General features: G+C 37.9%; 1 long non-coding RNA gene and 1 pseudogene across 2 annotated transcripts in view; one reads left to right on the forward strand and one right to left on the reverse strand.

The window, feature by feature from the left end:
- The window catches only part of LOC309656924, a 1,002,835-nt gene that overhangs the window by 92,421 nt on the left and 898,359 nt on the right, over window positions 1-12,055 (forward strand). The gene's annotated exons all lie outside the window — the stretch shown is intronic.
- The window catches only part of LOC309656849 (alpha/beta hydrolase domain-containing protein 17A pseudogene), a 35,329-nt pseudogene continuing 23,274 nt past the window's right edge, over window positions 1-12,055 (reverse strand). The window contains exon 1 of the transcript in view: window positions 1-12,055. This exon is cut by the window's right edge and continues 23,274 nt beyond it. The product of the transcript in view is annotated as an alpha/beta hydrolase domain-containing protein 17A pseudogene (transcript).

Genomic DNA, 12,055 nt, shown 5'->3' on the forward strand with positions numbered 1-12,055 from the left:
ATTCTGTTGGATTTTAGCATTTTGTGGGTTTTTCACATCCTCTTATTTCACCCTCGAAGGTAAAATATAGTTGTGATCCTTATGAGTATAACAATTAGAATCTTTTGAAGTTTTATTGCTGTTGCTTTTGATGTTTTTGTTTCCTAAATTTTCTCCATTATACATTTTAGAAGGAAAATAGGGTCATTTTTTCTGTGCATTCATATTGGTCTTTCTATTTCTTGATACTGGTTCTTGTGTTATTCCTGGCAATCACATCTTCTCTGTTTTTATTTGAAAACAAAGGACTGCGTACTCATGCTGCTTTCCTAAGCTCATTATAAGAAAATTTCCTTCCAAATCCTCAGATTCAAAAGTCTGATAGATCTTTCTTTAAAATAAACTATTGAGGAGCCAGCTTTCCCGATCCCAATATATGACAATTATTCTCGGTTACTGATATCCCGTGAGATTGTTTCAGTTTATTCAGGGTCGAGCCCTCCTTTTTCAAAGAAGTAAGTGCTGGGCTGTGAGAGACTGAAGATACAAATGAACAATGGCTGGACCATATATAGAAATCAAACACTGACCCATAGCCTCTGCAGCAAGCAACCAGCTGGGAAACCAAACCACAACCTTTGTAACAACTGACACCAATCTGCCAGGACTTGGTCAGCAACTGCCAACTTCTCTAATTGTTGCCTCTGCTTCCAATTTAGGACCTAACCAGAGAAAGCACATCGGTTCCCTTAACCAAGCACGTAGGATGTCGCTCTTCTACTTAGCCTATCTCCAAAGTCCTCGTGCCAACAGCTTCTACTTGTGACGCATCCAGTGCTTTTTTTTTTCCATTTAAAAACGTTCCCAGTTCTCTGCCTGCCTTGGAGCTGTTGCCAAATACAAGTGATGGGGGCTGACTCCCCTGCTATAGCAAGCCCTGAGTAAATAACCTTGTTTATTCTCCTTTGGACGGTTAATGTTCATGTCTGTTCTAAGTTTCTTTTTTGTCTTGCTAATCCTGGAAGACTGGCTATTTCCAAGATGAAATGCACCTATATTTTTAAGGCAATTTGTATTTGCTATAATTTCATGCATATAAAATTAAATTTAAACAGATCCATTAAGCCTTTAGAACTCACACTAAAGAGTTGAAAAATGAGGCAAGTCAAAAATAAAAGAAAATTCTGAGGATTTTAATAAGAAAAGCAGTTCTTTACACTGTTTAACTCAAGAAGTATTTCTGAATGTGATTTCTCCTTCTCAAACATTATAATCTGTATCAATATGTGGTACATTTTTGGAAATGTATTTGATTGTTGTTCATGCTTGTGAACTTTTTATTAATAAAACGCTATTTCTGTAGAATATGCAGCTTTAAAGGTTTCCTGCATTCTGCAATGAAAGGTGTAAAATATGTGTGGGTGGAATTATTTTCTGCATAAACATGTACTCTATTTAAAATGTTTCTCCATGGACAAATATGTTTTTTTAATAAAGTAAGAGTTATGTGCATTCATACAAATCTTATATTTTGCATAAATTGAAGTGGAATATATAATGGACATTAATCTTTGTAGCTGTTAAACAATGCATGCTCAAACAGTAAAAAATCTGTTTTACAGATTAGTAGTAGGTAAAGACTGGAATGTTGTCAAGAATACACTGCACTCATGGTAGCCATCCATACGTTGAAAAGGGAGTAGACACACTGAAATAAATTAACCTCTTGGGAATCATGAAACTATTCTTTATTTTATTGTAGCAAAATTGTGAATAAAGTGCTCTATCCTGAAAGTAGAGAAGCCTGACATGAAGTGGAATTTAAGAGGATAACCTTACAAGAGAATAGAAGTTCAAACCATTTACCACTGGCGTTCACAATTCAGCAGTGTGCCAAAACTAATGACGGTGTCCATTTGAACTCTGCCTTGACTATTACAGAGAACATGTGTGTCTTTACCAGACCTGATCGCATGCAACCCTGGGCCAATTATGAACTGGCTTCTCTCTGCTCCAAATATATCCCTCTATATCCTGCTTTGTGACCTTGGGGCTGCGACTCTGCAAATTACTGCTCTCTTCCCCAGCTGACTTCTGACCACTTTTTGCTAACAGGTGGCACAGAGCAACACGAAAGCAGGAGGAGCAGAATGACATCTGACTTGGTGTACTCCTGATGTTACTGTCAGATATGCCACAGCAAAGGTGCTTCACCAACAGCACTCCACAAGCCAGCCCCACTGTGATAAGCAGGTGAATTTTTCTGCTCTCTGAGAGATCTGGATCTAACTTCCAGGAGGAACCTCCACTGAGCCTCTAGATTCTGATAATATCAAACCATCCTTTTGTTTCCTCAGTCCTAGGAATAGAGGCTGCTCTGTACAGCTATTATTTCTGGGTTACCTAAGTAGTCTCTGTGTATACTTCCATGTCTCCAGTTCTGGGGTTACAAATCCCTGTATAAAATTCAATTTGTTAAAATATCTAGCAGGGTTTATATTATCCTCACTGTACTATATGCAGTGACTAATTATCTCTTATAAATGTAATTAAATATCCCAATACCCCAAGCCCATGCTACCACTATCATTTATACAGCTTGGAAAATAAACTGACCACCAAAATGTGTTCTGCCTGGTTTAATCTATCATCTTCCTTTCTATTAGACAGAATTAGTCACTGAAATAGCATCTCCCAATTAATGGTGATCAATTGTTTTTATTTTAAAAAATATTCTGCTTGTTTTAGTTTATGTCCCTCTTTGTAATTGATCACCTCAGTGACTTAATAATTCAAGTTTTTATTGTTCAGAAATAAGATATATACATTCTCAGTGCCTCAGCTGTAAACTATAGTTAGGTGTCTTAAACATATATAAATATAAGAACCAAGATTACTCCGGAGAGATAACTGCAGTACAAACAGAAGCTTGGAGACAGTGAAGGGAAAATTGGATGTAGCCCAGTTTGGCTGGAGAATAATGCTTATTGTAAGAGTAATACTGAATGATAAGGATAAAAAATGTAGAATGAGGCCAAACTGCAGAGGATCTTTAATGGATCTCAAACTGATTTAGCAGACATAGAAAATACTGTTGAATAGCAGAGGCATATCAAACATCACTCTCAGAAACTGAATAATATAGTAAATTGACAATTTCCCATCTGTTATGAGAAAAAAGGAAGAGCACCATTTGTACCTGGAGTGGTTCTGTGTGCACATTTCAGATCTGCCTTCCAAGATGTAAACACTCATGGCCCCGCTGTCCAGGTTGTTTGCTCCTGACTCCGTAGACACAAGTGTTGCTGCTGTTTCCAAACCCACGGGAGCTCCCTCACCAAAGGTTACAAAACCTCCCCAGGACAGTACACTCCCATGACTGATTGATATGGGAATATGAAGGACCAGCCACACTGGCTCAACTGGGGAGTCTCTAAGACAGAAATCAGAGCTCTCTGTGTTATCAGCCAGCTAAAGATCTTGTTGTAATTGCATCACAGTCAAAATTATCTCTCTGCTCCATCTTGTGTCCCCCCCCCCCTCCTTCTCTTCCTTGCAGATAACAGTTCAGAGGGCATTCAACTAAGTGGATCTGCAAGGAAATCTCCACCTCAGAATCTGTTTCCCAGGGAACCAAATCTCAGAGATTTTGAGCCAAGTGTGGTCCTAGGAAGAAGACCCTGAAATGTGGCCTTGGAAGTGGAAAGTCTGCAAGCAGACCGACAGAGAAATTCTTATCACCAGTTGAAGGTAGAACACCATTATAGCCCAAATCATTCTGTAGTACAACTACAAAGTTGCTCTAGGGCAACTAGTAAAGTTTTCACTACTGGTAAATTGCATGGATAGAAGTGGAGAAAAGTATGTGATGGGTGTTTTATCTTAGATGTTTGTGCAATTGTGAGAAGTGTTCATTGTAAAGACAAAAGAATCAGATGGCTCTATCTGGGAGCTGTCAAGGCATTGAAGAAAAACAGTGGAAGGCTCGGGTGATTAATCAAAATCTGGAAGAAAATGTGTAATCCAGGGGGCTTAATTGGCAGCTTATAAAGAAACTCTCATATCCCGTACTCCCAGGGCAGAAAAAAGGTGAGGATCAAGTCCAGGGCAAAATACAGTGTTAAGAGAGCTTAGAAGAAAGTTGAATGATCACAGAGAACAGGTCAGCTATAAAAATGTCAAGTTCCTAAGGTGACATGTGATTCTGAAATTTGGGTTGGGAACAACTAGGTTGTGTACATAAAATTACTGAAACCCAGGATTTCTTGTACCTTCTGGGCATGCAAAGGCAGTCCACTCCTTCCTGTAAAAGTGAAGGGCTCCCTTCTTACTAGAAGATAAAGCAGAAACGTCTCTCTTACAAGACAGGATGCATCGTCTTTGCCTTCACCTCTCCTCCCAGCCATCAGGTCATTAACTAAGGTAATATCAAAATATATCCCTGTCATGGAAATGCTGGATCAGCAAAGGAGAAGAGTAACTATGCCATGAAGGGGCCACAGGACCTAGTTAACGTTGATTGACAGTATCTAACAGAGTAGGCATGGGACTAGATTCTGGGGTGGCCAGAACAAGGGGAGACGGCAGAATATAAAGTAGGATAAAGGAGAGTTTAACAGTATGAAAGCTCTCCCCCATGATACAGAACTTAATCCCGTGACAAAATCTCAGGAGCCAGTGTAAACATGCTGCAAGGTGGCATTTGAAAGTTTGAAAGAAGTGATGATCCACACTAATTGAGATAGAAATGTCAAAACTACTACGGAAGAAAGTGGAAGAAGTGTCCTGAGAAAATAGAATGCTATATAAGACCAGGAAATGCATCCCCCCGACTATGATCTGTGGTAGGACCTGGGGGGCAACATGTTTACCATAATGATTAGTAGAACACAACTGAGAGGGGCACCAACATTGCTGACAAAGTCATTAGTGGGTCTTCTCTGTAAGTGAGAGCTGAAGGGATGAGATGTTGTTGCAGACTTGGATTCCCTGATAACAATGAGGAAATAGACCTCTAAAATCATAGAGGTCAGGGACTTCCCTCGTGGCGCAGTGATGAAGAATCCACCTGCCAATGCAGGGTACACAGGTTCAAGCCCTGGTCCGGGAAGATCCCACATGCTGTGGAGCAACTAAGCCTGTGCGCCACAACTACTGAGCCTGAGTGCCACAACTACTGAAGCCCGCGTGCCTAGAGCCCGTGCTTTGCAACGAGAAGCCACCACAATAAGCCCACGCACCACAGTGAAGAGTAGCCCCCGCTCCACGCAACTAGAGAAAGCCCACATGCAGCAACAAAGACTGAATGAAACCAAAAATAAATAAATAAAAGAACAGAAACAGAAAAACAGGTGTTGCCTCAAAACAAATAAAGAAACAAAATAAAACAAAATAAAATCATAGATGCCAGAATGTGGTGATTATTAATCAGAAGTAAGATGAGCTAAATTACTTTAATGAGTAGCAGCATCCAACTGGCATCCAGGGGTGCCTGACCTGCAATGAGTTTTGAGGGTGGTTAAAAAAAAGATAGCAAGCTTAGGGCAAGAATGATGCATATTCAACAAAGCTAGTGCTTCAACTATAGGAAGAAATCAAGGACGTATGGTCCAAGGGATGGAACGCAGCCGACCCAGCTAAAAACAATCACAATAACTTGTCCAGTTTTTTTTTTTTAACTTAATGCAGTTTTCAGACTCAGAACCCAGTGACTAAAGGCATGTCCAACTCCCCAGAAGAAAGGATCATACAATGCCATAGCAAATGAATCTGGTAATGATCCAATTTATTCTTTCCCAAAGTGAGATACAGCCTTTACAAGAGTATCTGTAAACTGGAGAAAGGTAAATATTCAGATATTTTGAGCACTGTGAATAGAGGGTTAAAGTTGACATTACTACACAGGAAATGAAATATCATCATGGTCTCCAACTAAAGGGGTATATTAGTTTCCTATGGCAGCTGTAACACATTATTACAATCTTCGTGGCTTAAAGGAAAACAAATTTATTATTTTTCAGTTCTAGAGGTCAGAAGTCTGAAATACGTCTTACCATTCTCATCAAGGTTATTGCCAAGGCTGTGTTCCTTTTTGAAGGCTTTAGGAGAGAACGCATTTTTTTGCCTTTCCATCTTCTAGTGGCCACCCACATTCCTTGGCTCATGACCCTCTTCTGCCATCTTCAAAGCCAGCAACGCATGGCTGAATTCACACATATTTCTCTGACCTTGATTCCAAAATGTCATCATATCTCCTCTGACTGACTCTGCCTCTTTATTCTACTTTTAAGGATTCTTCTAATAACGCTGGGTCCCCCCAGATAATCCAGGATAGTTATCCTGTCTCCAGGTCAGCTGATTAGTAACCTTAATTTCATCTGCCCCCTTAATTCCCTATTACCATATAACAAGATATTTACAGGTTCTAGTGATTAGGACATGGACAGCTTTAGGGTGCCTTTATTCTGCCCACCACAGAGGGATAATATATTGATTTAGTAACAAAGAGAGAACCATGTCTGGTCTGGCATATGGTGAGTCAGTAGGTCAATAGAACTTCTCAGTGGTCATTTTTCTGGTCTCCCAGTACATAATTGGAATGGATACATTTTATGGTTGGCAGAATCACCATGTAAAATTCTTGGCCTATGAATAAAGAGCTAATTAGTTGGGAAGGCCAAGTAGAAGTCTCTAAAATCACCCAAGTTGTTGTCCAAGAGAGGAGATCAAAACCATATCATATCGAGGGGAAATGGTTCTGTATATCACTAACCATAAAGACCCATATAATTCAGTGATGGTGTATCCCATTGCATGCTCATTTAATTCACTCTTTTGTTCCCTACAAACCAAATGGATCTGGAAGATGACAGGGTACTACACAAACTCAACCAAGGTGAAGTCCTACTGAAAGCTCTTCTACCAGTCAACATGGATTAGGATATATGGTGTACAGTCATTCACCTTTTCTTTCCCAATGAGAAAGAATAATCAAAAGCAGTTCAAAATCATATGAGATAGACAGCAATATATAATCATATTCTTGCCTCAGAACTACATTAACTCTCTCGCGTTTGAAGAAATTTAGTTCAAAAGGAACTGGGTCATATGTTCAGTCCCCAGAGTAACAAAGTATCCACTATTTTGATTATACTGTGTTATTTGGACCAAATGATGGATAAGTACATATATTAAAGGTCTTGATGAGATATATATGCTCCAGAGATTGAAAGATAAATCCAAAGAAGATTTAGAAGGAGATAAATAAAGTTTTAGTGAGTTAATAATTTGGGAATGCTGAAAACTTCGCTCCAAATAGAAGACAAATCATTGTTTGTATCTCAAATTTCCCTCCACTAGGAAGGAAAGGGAAATTCTTGGTAGGTCTCTTCAGGTAGTAGCAACAACTTGTCACAGACCTGGGAATATTGTTCCAACCCAATTACCGAGTGACAAAGAAGGCTGTCAGCTTTGAGTGCGATAGAGAGCAACACACCCTAAAGCAGGTCCAAGCTGAAGTGCAAGCACACTGTCTATTGACCTATGCAACATGGAGACTCTGATGTAATGTGATGTTTGTGACAGGATATGACACTGTTAGAGTTTATGGTAAAAGCCAATAGGAGGATCTCTATGAAGATCATTAGTGTCCTGGAACAAGGTCCCACCATCTGTATCACTGAAATACACATAATTTGAAAAACAGAAAACACTTTGTGGAACTTTATTTCAGAAAAAAAATAAAGTAAAAGGGATCAGATTTATCCTTCCATTTGATAGAATAACAACAACAAAATATATGAAAAAATGGTTTTCAGGATCTAGCCATCCAGGGACTTTCCTGGTGGCGCAGGGTTTAAGAATCCGCCTGCCAATGCAGGGGACACGGGTTCAAGCCCTGGTCAGGGAAGATCCCACATGCCGCAGAGCAACTAAGCCCGTGCTCCACAACTACCAAGGCTGCTCTCTAGAGCCCACGAGCCACAACTACTGAAGCCTGCGTGCCTAGAGCCCCTGTTGTGCAACAAGAGAAGCCACCGCAATGAGAAGCCCGCACACTGCAATGAAGACCCAACACAGCCATAAATAAATAAATAAATACATACATACATAAATAAATTTATATATTAAAAAATATCTAGCCATCGAGAAGTGAAGAACAATGATCCCTGAGAGGAGGGAAGTAACCAATAGGGCCTTACAATTGCCTTAGCTTACTGCCTTGGGAGATTTTATATATATATCCTTACAAAGAGTTTTACATTAGATAGCCATAGTAGCTTCATCTGTAATAGACAAAAAAGGGAAACAATCCACATGTCAATCAACAGCAGAACTGATAACTTGTGTAATATTCATACAGTGGAAACTTTTCTTAACAATAAAAATAAATGATCTATCGATACACACTGCAACATGGATGAATTTTGTTATAATTATGTTGTGTGAAAGAAACCAGACAAAAAAGAGATCATACTCCACTTCCATAAAATTTTAGAAATGCAAACTAATCTATGGTGACAGAAAGCAGATTGGTGGTTGCTTAAGCAGGAGAGAGGCAGGAAGAGACAGGAAGGAGGGACCATAAGTGGACATGAGGGAATTTGGGGGTGAAAGAAATGTTCACTATCTTGACTGTGGCAATGTTTTGTGCATGTATAGTTTAATTATTTTTCTAGAAAAACTACGTTATAACTAAATTTACCAAATTAAACACTTTTTATAATAGTTACAAAAGTTTAAAAGGCAGCTATTTTTTCAGCATTGTAAAACAAAATGAGTGTCACCAATAACCCAGATTTGTCATTGACGACACCTGTCTCCAGAGTGACAGTTTTAATTGAATGGATATTTATTCTCTCTGAGGATTTGAGTGATAGACCACATGCAGGTAATGAATTCGTTTAGACAATGAGTCTTTTCCAAGGGATCCTCCAGACTTCTAGCCCATGGTAGCCTTAGCGGGTTTATTTCTTAGAGTGCTTTGCTAGCAAGTCGTTGCACCTCTAGCAGGTCAGCATCGATTTACGGATATGGTGCAGAGCTTTTATTATGTCCTCTCAGATCCCCTTCATTGGATCAGAAGGTAGCTTAGTAAACTAACCCTCTTTTCCAAGCTATTATAAGTAAATGGAGGCGAGGGTACTGATTGTGGAGAGAAAGAGAGTTGGAGTAGGACTTGTGTTTTTTTCACCTATCTTCTAAGTACCCTTCTCTCTTGATGGCTGAATGACTTAATGACTAATCTACTCTGTCATACTTGGGAAGATTATTTTATTAAACCAAAATCTCTTCCACTCTGGCTTTCTTGATTGGTTCAGAGTTACATCTGATACACACATAATGTCTGACATTAACCTAGGGGGAATGAATTTCCTTCTTCTTAAAAGAAAAAAGTAAAACTAAAATGTTCTCTTAGGACTTCCCTGGTGGTCCAATGGTTAAGAATCCATGCTTTCACTGCCTAGGGCATGGGTTCATTCCCTGGTTGGGGAACTAAGATCCCACAAGCTGTGCGCCATGGCCAAAAAAAAAAAAAAAAAAAAATATATATATATATATATATATATATATATATATATATATTCTCAAAGTTTGATCTTCATACAGATTCTGCCACCTGTTTTACATTTTCAATCCTATCAGTATCTCAAACAGAATATTAGCCCTACGTATTATGCTAATATCATACAAGTGCCAGGTGACTCCACTCCAACATTTGTACAACATACAAAAACTACTCCTCCTCCATCACTTGTGATGGTGATGTCTCTTCAACAGGATCAAGGAACAAACAGAAAGCTATATAATTCTAGATGAAATATTACAAAGTGTGTATACATTTATATTCATTTTGGTGGCACATTCATATAGATAGATTTGATGCAATGGATCATTTTTTCCAGGAGACACTAAACTCTCTCTCACTAATTTTTTTTTTTTTTTATCTCGATAGATTTAATGGCATTTACCTCTTTTAGTACTAAAGCAAGACTATTTGCACCAACATATATATCCTTAGAAGATCTTTTTGGTTGTTTTCAAAAGAATATCCTACTTCTTTAGTATAGAGTATCTACAGAGTATATCAGCAACCTATTAGCTGTGTGAACCCAAAAAGTAATTAATTAATATCACTAAATTTGAATTTTCTCATTTGTAAAGAAGAGACTACAGTGACTAATTCATAGTACTACTGTGAAATTTCTGAAAAAAAACACTGTTACCTGATATCTATGGAAAAGAAAAAGACTCAGACTTTGCCCCCAAGATATCCAGCCCTATTTGTTTATTTGCCTAATTGGGATCACTCATCAGCTGAAAGAAATCAATTAATTAAAATTACAAAGAGTAAAAATGATGGAATAAATAAATATAATTTAAAGTCTTGTTTGGGTCATGGTCTCTCTTCTGTGTTGATTAAATAAAGGAGCATTTGGAATAAAGTTTGTCTCAAACAATTAATGGTTGCTAATATCCTACGCCAGGTTCCTACATTCACTTATCTGAAGCCACTTTTATTTTTCATAAAAAAAGAAAATAATTTAAAAAAATTTTTCTATCTCCATTCGGATAGAGGGGCAGTGAGTAGCTTTTAAATGACAGTTTCTTTCGGTCATTTATTATGTTAATATTTTAAGACATCTGGACAGGTGACATTAAACATGATAAACAGAATTGGGACTTTCCTGGTGGCACACTGGATAAGACACCATGCTCTCAATGCAGGGGGCCTGGGTTTGATCCCTGGTCAGGGAACTAGATCACACATGCATGCCGCAACTAAGAGTTCGCATGCCACAATTAAGGAGCTCACCTGCCGCAACTAAGGAGCCCGTCTGCCGCAACAAAGGAGGCCACCTGCCGCAACTAAGATCCCGCACAACCAAATAAATAAATAAATAAATAAATCCATTATAAACAACATTAAGTAAGCATTGCTGATAAATAAGAAAACCTTAGCGTTCTCTCCTTTCTCTTATTCTTTGCTAGGTAAACTTAAGGCAGGAAAGCTTGAGCACACTAGCATCTGCCTATATGAACATCACCTTTTCCCTCTTCTTTTGGTCTTCTTCATTAATTTCAAATAGACCCAGTTAAACACATATGTCTGATATACTCTTGTCTAAGATACAAAAATAAAGTGAAGAAAAAGATCCCTATGTTTATAGGAAGGTTGAAGGAAATAGGTATATACATGTACACACACAAGCGTGGAATACCTGCAGTCAGAAGAACATATGAAAAACTAAATTTCCAAACAAGATGCTAGATCACTTACAGAAGAGAGATTCAGATTAACATTGCTCTTTTAGATAATCTTATTCCCATTGATATTATACATGGATCAGAGGGGAAAAAATATTTGTTTTGTTTTGTTTTCAGAGTATAATGCATCCCTTTCCTTAATGAATGAAGGTAGAAAAAGGAAGCAGTGGTCAACAATAAATCCTGCATCATAAATAGTTTAATTAAATTGATTTTGATGCCCATAGACTATCCTCAGATTTTGAAATTTACCTGATCAAGGATTGATTTCTTAAATATATTTACAGATGAATTTAATGAGAGTCCAGGGTGGAGAACCGCTAAATATAATGAAGCAATTAGACTCCTAACCAAAAGGAAAAAGAAAATACACATTCATAGAAAAGTTCAAGGATACATTGAGGGGAAACAGATTTTCAGACAAAGGAAATATATGTTTCTCAAATACCTTAAGGTGTACTTATTATAAAGTTAAGTTATCCACGTGAGCTATGTTTGTGACATAAATTATAAATCATAAAACAAAAGATAAAGAAGTGAAATTGGACATCATAAGCAGCCTTGGAAATTCAAGGGAGGATATTGGTAACTTAAAATAGAAATAAGAAATTATGTGTGTGTGTGTGTTAGAAACAACAAATTAATATATCATAGATATGTATATATATATGTTCATATGTACTATATACATTGTTAATGGTGCTTGTAATATTTCAATTTTTAAAAAAAGAAAAGGAGGACAAATAGCAGAATGGAAACAACTAAAGGCAAACAGTAAGTTGGAAGGTCCAGTCAGCAAACACTACCA

Source organism: Balaenoptera physalus, assembly GCF_965194825.1.
Source record: "Balaenoptera physalus genome assembly, chromosome: 3".
Lineage (NCBI taxonomy): Eukaryota > Metazoa > Chordata > Mammalia > Artiodactyla > Balaenopteridae > Balaenoptera > Balaenoptera physalus.